The 12,742-nt window shown below is 38.8% G+C and overlaps 1 protein-coding gene across 2 annotated transcripts in view; it reads left to right on the top strand.

The window, feature by feature from the left end:
- SATL1 (spermidine/spermine N1-acetyl transferase like 1) overlaps window positions 1-12,742 on the top strand; it is a 55,288-nt gene that overhangs the window by 26,436 nt on the left and 16,110 nt on the right. The gene's annotated exons all lie outside the window — the stretch shown is intronic.

The raw sequence follows: 12,742 nt of genomic DNA, 5'->3' as shown, positions 1-12,742 counted from the left end.
TGCGAAACTTCTATAAAGAACTATATGTCACCAAGCTAGAGAATCTGGAAGAAATGGAACAATTCCTAGAAACATATGCCCTTCCAAAACTGAACCAAGAAGAACTACAAAATCTAAATGCACCAATCACAGACAATGAAATAAAAATAGTTAGTAAGAATCTTCCCAACAACAGAAGTCCTGGATCAGATGGCTTCAAAACGAATTCTGCAAAACTTTCAGGAAACAGTTAGTACCCATACTTCTTAAGCTTTTCCATAAGATTGAAGAAACAGGAATACTTCCTTCCACCTTCTATGAAGCCAACATCACTCTGATACCAAAAGCTGATAGGGACAGGATAAAAAAGGAAAACTGCAGCCCAATATCTCTGATGAACATAGATGCCAAAATAGTAAACAAGATCTTGGCCAACCGGATACAGCAACATATGAAAAAGATTGTTCATCATGACCAAGTGGGATTCATCCCAGGAATGCAAGGTTGGTTCAACATCCATAAGTCAATCAATGTCATTCACCACATCAATAAAAGCAAAGCCAAAAACCACATGATTATCTCAATAGATGCAGAGAAAGCCTTTGACAAAATCCAACACCCATTCATGCTCAAATCTCTACAAAAAATGGGAATAGATGGGAAATTCCTCAAGATAGTGGAGTCTATGTATAGCACACCTACAGCCAACATCATACTCAATGGACAGAAGTTGAAAGCATTCCCCCTCAGATCGGGGACTAGACAGGGCTGTCCACTGTCACCGTTACTCTTCAACATAGTATTGGAAGTTCTTGCCATAGCAATCAGGCAAGAGAAAGAAATCAAAGGAATACAGATTGGAAGGGGAAAAGTCAAGCTCTCATGATTTGCAGATGATATGATAGTATACATAGAAAGACCTAAAGAATCCACTAGAAAATTACTGGAAGTTATTAGGCAATATAGCAAGGTATCAGGCTACAAAATCAATGTACAAAAATCAGTGGCATTTCTTTATGCAAACACTAAATCTGAAGAAGAAGACATCCAGAAATCACTCCCATTTACTGTTTCAGCAAAATCAATCAAATACCTAGGAGTAAAGCTGACCAAAGAAGTGAAAGACTTGTATGCTGAAAACTATGAGCCGATAATCAAGGAAATAGAAACTGATACCAAGAAATGGAAAGATATCCCATGCTCATGGATTGGAAGAATTAATATCATCAAAATGAATATTCTCCCCAGAGCCATATACAAATGTAATGCAATACCCATCAAAGATCCACCAAGCTTCTTTAAGAGAATAGAACAAACACTACAATCATTTATCTGGAACCTGAAAACACCCAGAATTGCCAAAACCATCTTGAGTAAAAGAAACAGAAATGGAGGCATCACACTCCCAGACCTAAAACTATATTATAAATCCATCATCATCAAAACAGCATGGTACTGGAACAAAAATAGGCACACAGACCAGTGGAACAGAATTGAAATCCCAGAAATAAATCCCAACAGCTATGGGCATCTAATCTTTGATAAGGGTGCCCAAAGGATTAAATGGAAAAAGGAGGCACTCTTCAATAAATGGTGCTAGGAAAACTGGGTTGTAACACGCAGAAGAATGAAATTGAACCACTTTATCTCACCAGAAACAAAAATCAACTCCAAATGGATCAAAGACCTAGATGTCAGACCAGAAACAATCAAATACTTAGAGGAAAACATTGGTAAAACAGTTTCCCACCTACACCTCAAGGACATCTTTGATGAATCAAACCCAATTGCAAGGAAGACTAAAGCAGAAACAAACCAATGGGACTATATCAAATTGAAAAGCTTCTGCACATCCAAAGAAACTATTAAACAAACAGAGAGACCCCTCACAGAATGGGAGAAGATCTTCACATGCCATACATCAGACAAGAAACTAATCACCAAAATATATAAAGACCTCAACAAACTTAGCACCAAAAAAGCAAATCCAAAAATGGGCAGAGGATATAAACAAAACATTCACTACAGAGGAGATCCAAAAGGCTAACAAACATATGAAAAACTGCTCTAGGTCACTGATTGTCAGAGAAATGCAAATTAAGACAACACTAAGATACCACCTCACTCCTGTAAGAATGGCAAACATCAAAAAGGACAGCAGCAACAAATGCTGGAGAGGCTGTGGAGACAGAGGAACCCTTTTACATTGCTGGTGGGAATGTAAATTGGTACAGCCTCTGTGGAGAGCAGTCTGGAAAACTCTCAGAAGGCTAGACATGGACCTTCCATATGATCTAGTAATTCCTCTCCTGGGGTTATACCCCAAGGAATCCATAACACCCAACCAAAAAGAGATGTGTACTCCTATGTTCATAGCAGCACAATTCATAATAGCTAAAACCTGGAAGCAACCCAGGTGCCCAACAACAGATGAGTGGCTGAGAAAGCTGTGGTAAATATACACAATGGAATACTATGCAGCTATCAAGAACAATGAACCCACCTTCTCTGACCCATCTTGGACAGAGCTAGAAGGAATTATGTTAAGTGAACTAAGTCAGAAAGATAAAGATGAGTATGGGATGATCCCACTCATCAACAGAAGTTGAGTAAGAAGATCTGAAAGGGAAACTAAAAGCAGGACCTGATCAAATTGTAAGTAGGGCACCAAAGTAAAAACCCTGTGGTGAAGTGTTGTTAAAATTCAGAGGCTCCAGCTGGCCGGCTAGCTTCATGGGCAGGTAACAAAGATGACCAGAGATATACAGCTGGGCAGGGAAGCTGTATTTCTTTATTCACGAACAACGATTCATAAACTAACCCAAACCAATCACCACACAGATCTGTCCTGCATCCTTCCCCCGCAGCAGCGCCAAGCACTCTCTCTAACTCCGCTACTCTGGAACTCAGGAACCCTGGAGGGGTTCCTAGGGGCGGGGCCAAGCGGGCCCGCGAAACTAACAGGACTGATACAATTCTCTTGGCGGGGGAGAACTAGAACAACACAATGTAAAGCATACAACAATTACCCCTTTTCTTTTTAACTAAATGACTACAGTATCAAGGGTGTGAGGTGAACAGAAACATATATCGTACAGATATTTTTAAAAAAGGAAACTGGCACAAACATGGAGAAACATGTAAGCAAGTAACAAGAACCAGTGTGCTGCCAAGGGAAGTCCTGAGGGGGCCATTTTTTGCCTCCGTGGGCAAAACTTTATCAGCTTAAAAAAAAATTTCTTGCCTCTGGGGGGCTTACTTGTCTCGACGGACATTTGCATCGGGGTGGGGAAGGGCCTAGAGTCCCAAAGGCAGCTGGCTATAATTTACTTACTATGAAACAAAACTTGTTATTAGCATAACCACAGCACAATCTAAAATTTATAATAGAGAAGGAATTTGAGACTTTTACATATCAACAATGTCTTTTTAACCTTTTGTTACACCCATTCAAGATGGAGACACACCCTAGTTGTGCTCAGGAAAGGAAACCTCAGGCATGAGAATAATTAGCATAGCCATTGTTCAATCTACCATTTCTAATAGAGAAGGTAATGGAGAGTTTTACATATCAACAAGTCTATTTAACCTTTTGTTTAGACCAACTTAGTTGAAATATATTGACTGTTAACTAATTTTTACCTCAGACTTTAAATGTAAGTTAATTTTATCTTTATGAGAATTACGTTGAAAACGTTTTTCATTTAACTTTGACTAGTAAGAATTTAGCCTTAAAGTTACTGTTTACCTAACTTTAAACATACACATAAACATGGTCATTAATACACAAGGAGAGAAACCTTTGTTACGAAGACATGTCATTTTAAACACGAATTTAAATCTGTACTGTCTTAGTTGTTGGGGGGGTGCGTTGTCCAGTGGTGGTCTCTTGGGAAGCTTCACTTCTAGGAATTGCTGGTTGCGATCTCTGCACAAATCTCTGTGTACTCCAGCTTGTCTGCCTTCAGACCGAACCGGCAGCTGGAGATCTCGTGTGCCCAGTTTCGGCAGGGAGCCCGGGGGTCCGGGAGGTCCGGGATAGTTCCAGAATTCATAGCAAGAGGGCGGGCAGGCCAGCATTGTAGAAGGCATGGGCCTAGGTGCCCACGGGTGGTGACCATGATAGGCCGCTGCGGCCCTACACCATGGCCCTGCCATGTCTGCTGCCCTGCTCGCAGTGGCCAAGCAGCGTGGAGGGATCACGCGTCCAGTGCCCTGCACCACGCGGTGGAGAGCCGGCTCCTGTGGGCTGGCCTGCGTGCTGGCATTGGGCTCCTGCGTGGTGGCATTGGGCTCCCCCGCCAATTCTCTTGGCGGGGGAGAACTAGAACAACCCAATGTAAAGCATACAACAGTGAGGGATAGACATGCAGCTTCCTGGGCCAGTGGGGGGTGGGAGTGGGTGGGAGGGATGGGTCACAGTCTTTTGGTGGTGGGAATGGTGTTTATGTACACTCCTAGCAAAATGTAGACATATAAATCAGTAGTTGATTAATATGAGAGGGGGAAAATCAATTGTATGTCTCAAAGTTTTTCAAAACACAAACTGAATCTTTTTAATATATAGGCTGTGTATTTGATATGCAGACTCTCTCAAAAGCCTAGACCTAGTAGATTAGAAGCATCCAATAGCACAGCTATATACAAGATACTGGATACTGTACAGCAAACCATAACAAAAGGACTTTTCAAAGTTAACTCAATTACCAAATAATGTGATGATAACATTAACTATCAATTGTCTTTTTGAACCCTAAGACAGCAGGAACCTCATATCTCCACTATAGAGCCCCTACTTCCCCCAGTCCTGGAACCCTTGGATAGGGCCCACTTTCCCGTATGCCTCTCCCAATCCATACCAAATCATTTTGCATCCGCCGATCACAACCTAACCAAAGCAACGATTGCCACCTCAACATGCTTCACCTTAGACTGTGTCCAGAGACTTCACGTGTGGAATGACAACCCTTCAGCTTCATTACTCGGGTGCGACCTTTCCTTTTATAGTACACTCTAATTTCATCTCAGGTGGTTCACTTTCTAACAAAGTCCCATAACCTAGATATACACCAGTTTCTGTGAGAGAGAGCATATCTTCACACGTATCTATAAACTACTGCAAAATATATACCTGAAAGCAGAAGTACACTAGAGTTTGCAGTGAGTACCCCCCTAACACTTCCTTTCCACTATTCCAAGCTTTGGGTCCATGATTGCTCAACAATTTGTTTGGCTTCGTATGTTAACTCTCTTTTCAATCACCAGGTTCTAGATGCCACCAGGATGTTGGCGAGGCTACCCTGGACTGAAGACCCCACCAATGTGTCCTGGAGCTCAGCTTCCCCAGAGACCCACCCTAGTAGGGAAAGAGAGAGGCAGACTGGGAGTATGGACCGACCAGTCAACGCCCATGTTCAGCGGGGAAGCAATTACAGAAGCCAGACCTTCTACCTTCTGCAACCCACAATGACCTTGGGTCCATGCTCCCAGAGGGATAGAGAATGGGAAAGCTATCAGGGGAGGGGGTGGGTTATAGAGATTGGGTGGTAGGAATTGTGTGGAGTTGTACCCTTCCTACCCTATGGTTTTGTTAATTAATCCTTTCTTAAATAAAAAAATGAAAAAAAAGAAATGTATTAAACATTATATTTATTTATTTATTTATAAAAAGGAAACACTGACAAAACCCTAGCATAAGTGGGGTACAACTCCACATAATTCCCACCACCAGAACTGCATATCCCATCCTTTCCCTTGATAGTTTCCCTGTTCTTTTACACTGAGAATATGGACCCAAGGTCATTGTGGGATGCAGAAGGTGGAAGGTCTGGCTTCTGTAATTGCTTCCCCGCTGAACATGGGTGTTGACAAGTCAATTTATACTTCCAGACTGCTTCTCTCTTTCCCTAGTGGGGTGGTGTTCTGAGGAATCGGAGCTCTAGGACACATTGGTGCGGTTATCTGTCTAGGAAAGTCTGGTTGGCATCATGCTAACATCTGGAACCTGGTTGCTGAAAAGAGAGTTAACATACAAAGCCAAAAAATTTGTTGACTAATCATGAATCTAAAGGCTGGAGTAGTACAAATGAAGAATTGGGGGGGTCTCCATTTTGTAGATAGCCAGTAGGCATTTTTTAGTTATATTACAAAGGGCCTGTGGTTATACTAGTTTTTTTTTTCCCTGAGCCTGAAATCTGATATGCAGGTGGATCCAAGTTATTATCTGGGGAGATGATGTCATAGCTGGAAAGAGAACCAGAAATCTGAATCAGGGAAGAGAGTATATCCCTGATATGGGAAAGGTGTATAAATATTGTTGACTGTAAACCCGATCAATTTAATCTGATCTGGGGCCCGTATTCAGTTTAGAAGCCTATGTGATCTCTGCATCCCTGTAGATCCGAGTTCATATTCTATGGTCATGAGTAGGAACATTCCAAGCTACCCAAATTTCAGGACTGAGATTCCTCAGGTGCAGCATAGAGTATGTTGTCCAACCTCCTTTCGGAGGATGGAACATCATCTACCATTGTTAATTTGTGTATAGCTATGCCACCAGTTGCTTCTGTTCTCCCTGCTCTGGACAATTAAAAGAGTCAACATATCAGAGACTCATCCTATGGTCTGTGCATTAAACGTATTAACAATTTAATTCCACTGTTAAAATCCAATCAGGCTTTCAATTTGAAATCTTAAATCCTTAGATTGAATGGTTATATGTATTATATGGGTTTTATGCATCAAGTTTGAGACACACAACTTATTTCCCCCCATATTTATTATATAGTGATTTATAAGTCTATAAGTTAATAGGAGTGTATATAAACACCATTCCTGAAACCAAAGACATGTGTCTCTACTCCCATCCATCACAGTGAAGCTGAAAATCTATCCTCACCTTCCACCAAGAGTTTTTAATTTGGTACAGTACTACAATGTCTTTAGGGGTCAAGGTTTAGTTCTGGGATTTCAATTCTGTTCCACTGGTCTGTGTATCTATTTTTATTCCAGTACCAGGTTTTTTTTTATTATACTAGCCTTATAATATAGTTTAAGATATGGGAGTGTGGTGCCTCCATTTATCTGTCTTTTCCTCAAGGTTGTTTTGGCTATTATAGGTTTTACTGGTCTTTAAGGTGTACAGTCAGCCTGTTTACTTGAACTTTTTCTTGTTCTGTAGTGTGTATTTGCATGGCCATGAGTTTTCCTTTAAGTATAGCTTTAGCTGTGTCACAAATATTTTGATAGCTTGTGTCTTCATTTTGAATTTATTCTTGGAACATTTAAGTTTCTTCCTTGAGTTCCTGTTTGACCCAGAAGTTGTTAAGCAGTTTGTTGTTGATTTTCCATATTTTGTGATTTTTACTAATTTTATGTTTGTTGTTAAGTATTCGCTTTATTCCACTGTGGTCTGAAAAGACTCTTGGGAGTATTTCAGTGCTCTTTAATTTGTCCATACTGCCTTTTTGGCCTAATATGTTGTCTATCCATGAGTATATTCCATGTGGATTCAAAAATAATGTGTATTCCAATTTCTTGGAGTGAAGAACTCTGAATGTGTTCAGGAAGTCTAGTCTATCCATCTCTTCAATTAATTATTTTGTTTCATTGTTGATTTTCTGCTTAGATCATCTAAATGTGAGAGTTGTGTGTTAAAGTCTACCACTGTTACTGTGCTATTATTGATGTATTTTTATAGCTCTTCCAGTAAGTGTTTGGTATATTTAGATGTGCCCTCATTGAGTGTACGTGTATGAATAATTGTTAAATCTTCTTGGTTGATTGATCCCCTGATCACTATGTAATCCCCATTCCTCTCTTTACTACTTTATTTATTTTAAAGTCTATTGTGTCAGATATGAGACTAGCTTTTCCTGCTTTGTGTGTGTGTTCTATTACTTTTTGTGATAGTTTTCCATCCTTTCACTTTGAGTCTGTGTTTGTCTTGTTTCAGGTGAGATTTCTGCAGACAGCATTGAGTCTGTGTTTTTCATGTTGTGCCAGACAGCATATGGTTGGGTTGAGTTTTATGACCATCATACTACTCTGTGCCTTTTAATGAGTAAATTTAAACTTTGATATTTGGATTTAAGGAATTTTGCTGTTATCCAACACTTTTGAGTGTTCCTATATATGGCACTTTTTTGTGTGTGATGTTCTTTTTTTATAGGAGGCCTTATACATCCTCCATCAGGGCAGCTTTAGTGATAGTTGCCTCCTTTAACTGTTGCTTATCTGAGAAATTTTTTATTCCTACATCCAGTCTGAATGAAAGTCTGGCAGGATATACCATCCTTGGTTGAAACCCTTTCACACTGAGAGCTTGATAGATATCTTGCCATTCTCTTTTGGCTTTTAGAGTTTGGGTGGAGAAGTCTGCTGATTGTCTTACGGGTTTTCTTCTGTATGTGACTTGTTTTGATTTTTCTCTTGCAGCTTTTAGGATCCTTTCTTTATTATTTTTTATTTCCATTGTGACTATGATGTGTCTTGGTGTCTTCAGGTCTGGATTGATTCTGTTTGGGAGTTACTGAGTCCCTTGAATCTTAATGTCCTTTCTGTTGCTTAGAGTGGGGGAGTTTTCTTCTACTATTTCCTCTAGGATGCTTTCTTCCCTCCACTCTTTTTCTCTGGTAGGACTATTTTGTGTATTTTCCTTTTTTTTTTTTTTTGAGGTCATCCCATTTGTCTCTGTTGTTGCTTTCATTGTCTCTCAATCCCTTTTTTAGCTCTTTCCCCTCTTCATTAGCTTTCTCTAATTCATCTTCCATCTGACTAATTCTGGTTTCTGCTTCTGTTTTTCTACTGTCTCTTCGGCTTCCTCCTTCAGTTTTGCTTTTTTTTTTTTTTTTTTTTACCTTGTTCAATTACAGTATTAGCTTGTTTTGTTAGCTGGCCTTTTATGTCAGCTTTTCAGCTTTCATTTCTCTAATTACCTCAAGATAGCTCCTATTATTTTTCCGGAACTCATTTTTCATCTTCTTATTTCTCATAGTATTTGCCTCAATGTTCTCCTCACTCCTGTTATTAATGTATCAAGCAATACTTGAATATTTTCCTCATCTTAATTTCTTCTGGTTTACTTGGAATTTCTTCTGGGCTCCTGTTCTGATTCATTGTTGTAATTTATTTAACTGTTTTAGATTCGACCTTTTTTGGGGGGGGTGTTTTGTAGTTTTGTGTCCTAGCTATTGTTATTCAGTTGTTGTGTCGTGTAAGAAGATGCCACACCAAACCAAATTCCTCTTATAACTGAGATGACAAACCTCAGAAAATACAAAAACAGCAACAAAAGTGATAATTAATGAAGCTTGACCAAAACAACTACAAAAACTTTCCTCTCCAAAACAAACAAACAAACAAAAAAACACAACAGAAACAACAACAAAAAATGAGAAGCAAGAACAGACAAAATCAGCTATCCAGCTATCAAACATAAATTTAAAAATAGTGGGAAAAAAGAAAAAAGTAAGGAAGAAAAAGAGAGAAAGAGAGATAAAGAAAGAAAGAAAACAACTTACCACATCAGACTTTTTACACATGATAAATCACAATTAAGTACAAGTGAATGCAGCAAATCAGGAGCAAAACACTAAGATTTTTTAAATCAAAGAGGGAGAAAGAAAATGAAAAGGGTAGAAGGGAGAGAAAAAGAAAAAAAAATACTACTACCACAGTGGAGAGCACAACCAATCACCAGTAAATGCGGTGCAACACCAGCAAAGGGTAATTTTGGTCAAAGAAGAGAGAAGGGAAAATAAGCTAACAACAATGCAAAAAAGAAAAATGAAACAACAAAAATTAATAAATACCTAAAGACCAACCTACAGATTAAACTATTCCAAATTGGCTCTACAGACCCCACCCTTCCTAAACAATTGCAAAACACAACATAAACTAAAGAGATAGAGGGAAGAAAGAAAGATTATCAGAGGAGAATACTCTCACAGCACTAGCAGAGTCAAAGTTTGGTCAAGGAAATTGACCAGTCAGAAAGAGCTGCAGCCCCCATGGGAAAATAATAATTATATATTTAAAAAATCTCCTTTGAATGACTCCCAGCTAAGCTTGGAATCTTGATAAAGAGATTAAATCCTCAGGAGTATATCTTTGTCTGTAGATGTTCTCTTACCAGTCTGGAGTGAAGGGGAGTGGGGCGTAGTGCAGTGCAGAGGGAAAAACTTAAACTCACAATAGCTCCATATCTGCATGTCTTTCTTTTCCAGTAGCCTGTTGCCAGTCTATATATGACTTTTAATCCTCTGCCTTGGTTTCACTTTGATCTCTCCTGTATACTTCCTTCACCACTGGCCTGGAAATCCTGCCCTCACTCACAGTTCCCAGGTTTAAAATAGGCACTTTACAGCTAGAAAGCCAGGAGTTGTTCTTCAAGCCACTATCCTGGCTCTGCCCAGTGAGTAATGATTCTTTAGTCATCTTTCTTTAGCCATCAGCTTCCAAATACATGGAGAATGGAGAAAAGGGGGACAAAGAGAGGGATTTCTACCTGTCATCCCCTTAAATATTGTCAGTCCCCACACGTTTTCACAATGTTACATCCTATGCAAGGTTTGTCATATGCTAATAACATCTGATGATCACTCCAACATGGTCTAGCCTTTCTCTTTGTTTACACACATAACACATAAATTATTTCCAGCATTTCAGAAACATTTCCTTTTTGACATAGTCATTATTAACTAATGTGGTGTTGAATATCCATATTTTGGAATTTTCTCTAACATATTTTTGTTGTTTTTGAATGTTAGTTTAATTCCATTGTGTTCTGACAAGATGCATTGACTGGCTTCAATGCTTCTAAATTTATAATGCTTTTCTTGTGGCTTTGAATATGGTCTATAAGAAAGTTTCATATGATTTTGAGGAAGTTTTGTATTCTGTTTTCTGGACGTAAAGAACTCTGAAGATGTCTAGTAGGCCTAGTCTTTTTATCTTTTCATTTAAGTCTCTTGTTCCTTTATTAATTTTCTGTCTGGTTGATCTGTAGTAGGGAGAGTAGGGTATTAAGATTCCCTACCATTATTTCCAATATGTTATCTTTTCCCCATACATAAGTACTGACTTGATATTTAAGGGATTTATTAATTTCTATTGGTAGATTAATTATTACAGTAGAGTTGTCGGCACATGGGTACAATTTCCCATCTGTCCATGACAGTAATCTGCAAAACACACTGACCCTAATTTAGGTCCTTTTCGTGTACCAGAACCTGAAAGCTGCCCCCTGCTTCCTACTCCTTTCCCTATCCTGCCTATCAAGAGCCCTTTGTTTTGGTGCAATACACCAAAACAGTCCAAGTTTTACCTTGCATTTCCCCTTTCAGTTTCATATGTTATAGTTCCAATAGACATCAACTAGTTATTTAATTGTAAAATAACAAGTAAAACTGACAAAAGGTATAATATAATGACCAATATAATTTAAATATCTTTATAGACTAAATTGAATAAAAGTAAAATAACAAACTCCTTTTTAAAATCTTTGTTTATAATTTCTTTATTGGGGAATTAATGTTTTACATTCGACAGTAATACAATAGTTTGTACATGCAGAAGATTTCCCAGTTTTTCATATAACAATACAACCCCCACTAGGTCCTCTGTCATCCTTCTTGGATTTGTATTCTCCCCACTTACCCACCCCAGAGTCTTTTACTTTGGTGCAATACGTCAATTCTAGTTCAGGTTCTACTTGTGTTTTCTTTTCTGATCTTGTTTTTCAACTTTGGCCTGAGAGCGAGAGCATCCCATATTCATCCTTCTGTTTTTGACTTACTTCACTTAACATGAATTTTTCAAGGTCCATTCTAGATAGGCTGAAAATGGTGAAGTCACCCTTTTTTATAGCTGAGTAGTATTCACATATATAGCACAACTTGCTCAGCCACTCATCTGTTGTTGGACCACCTGGGTTGCTTCCACATTTTGGTTATTACAAATTGTGCTGCTTAGAACATATGTTTCCACAGATCTTTTTGGATGGGTGTGTTGGGTTCCTTAGGATATATCCCCAGGAGAGGAATTGCAGGATCATAGGGTAGGTCCATGTCTAGCCTTCTGAGAGTTCTCCAGATTGTTCTCCACAGAGGTTGGGCCAATTTACATTCCCACCAGCAGTGCAGGAGGGTTCCTTTGACCCTGCAGTCTCTCCAGCATTTGCTGCTGCTACGTTCTCTGATGTATGATATTCCCACAGGAGTGAAGTGATATCTCATTGTTGTCTTTATTTGCATTTCTCTGACAATAAGAGACTTGGAGCATTTTTTTCATGTGTTTCTCAGGCTTTTGGATCTCTTCTTTGGTGAATATTCTGTCCATATCCTCTCCCCATTTTTGGATGAGGTTGTTTGTTGTCTAGTTGTTAACATTTGCAAGTTCTTTATATATTCTTATTATTAGCTTATTGTCTGATGTATGGCATATAAAGATCTTCTCCCATTCTGTGAGGGGTCTCTTGGTTTGGGTAGTAGTTTCTTTAGCTGCGCAGAAGCTTTTTAATTTAATGTAGTCCCATAGGTTTATACTTGCCTTAGTCTTCTTTGTAATTGGACTTGTTTCATTGAAGATGTCTTTAAAATTTATACAGAAAAGAGTTCTGCCAATATTTTCCTCTAAGTATCTGATAGTTTGTGGTCTAACATCCAAGTCCTTGATCCACTTGGAATTTACTTTTGTATTTGGTTAAATACAGTGTTTCAGTTTCATTCTTCTGCATGTTTCAACCCATTTTTTCCAACACCAT

The sequence above is a fragment of the Erinaceus europaeus genome, chromosome X (genome assembly GCF_950295315.1).
Source record: "Erinaceus europaeus chromosome X, mEriEur2.1, whole genome shotgun sequence".
Taxonomy (NCBI): Eukaryota; Metazoa; Chordata; class Mammalia; order Eulipotyphla; family Erinaceidae; genus Erinaceus; species Erinaceus europaeus.
This window is presented reverse-complemented; position numbering and strand designations above follow the sequence as displayed.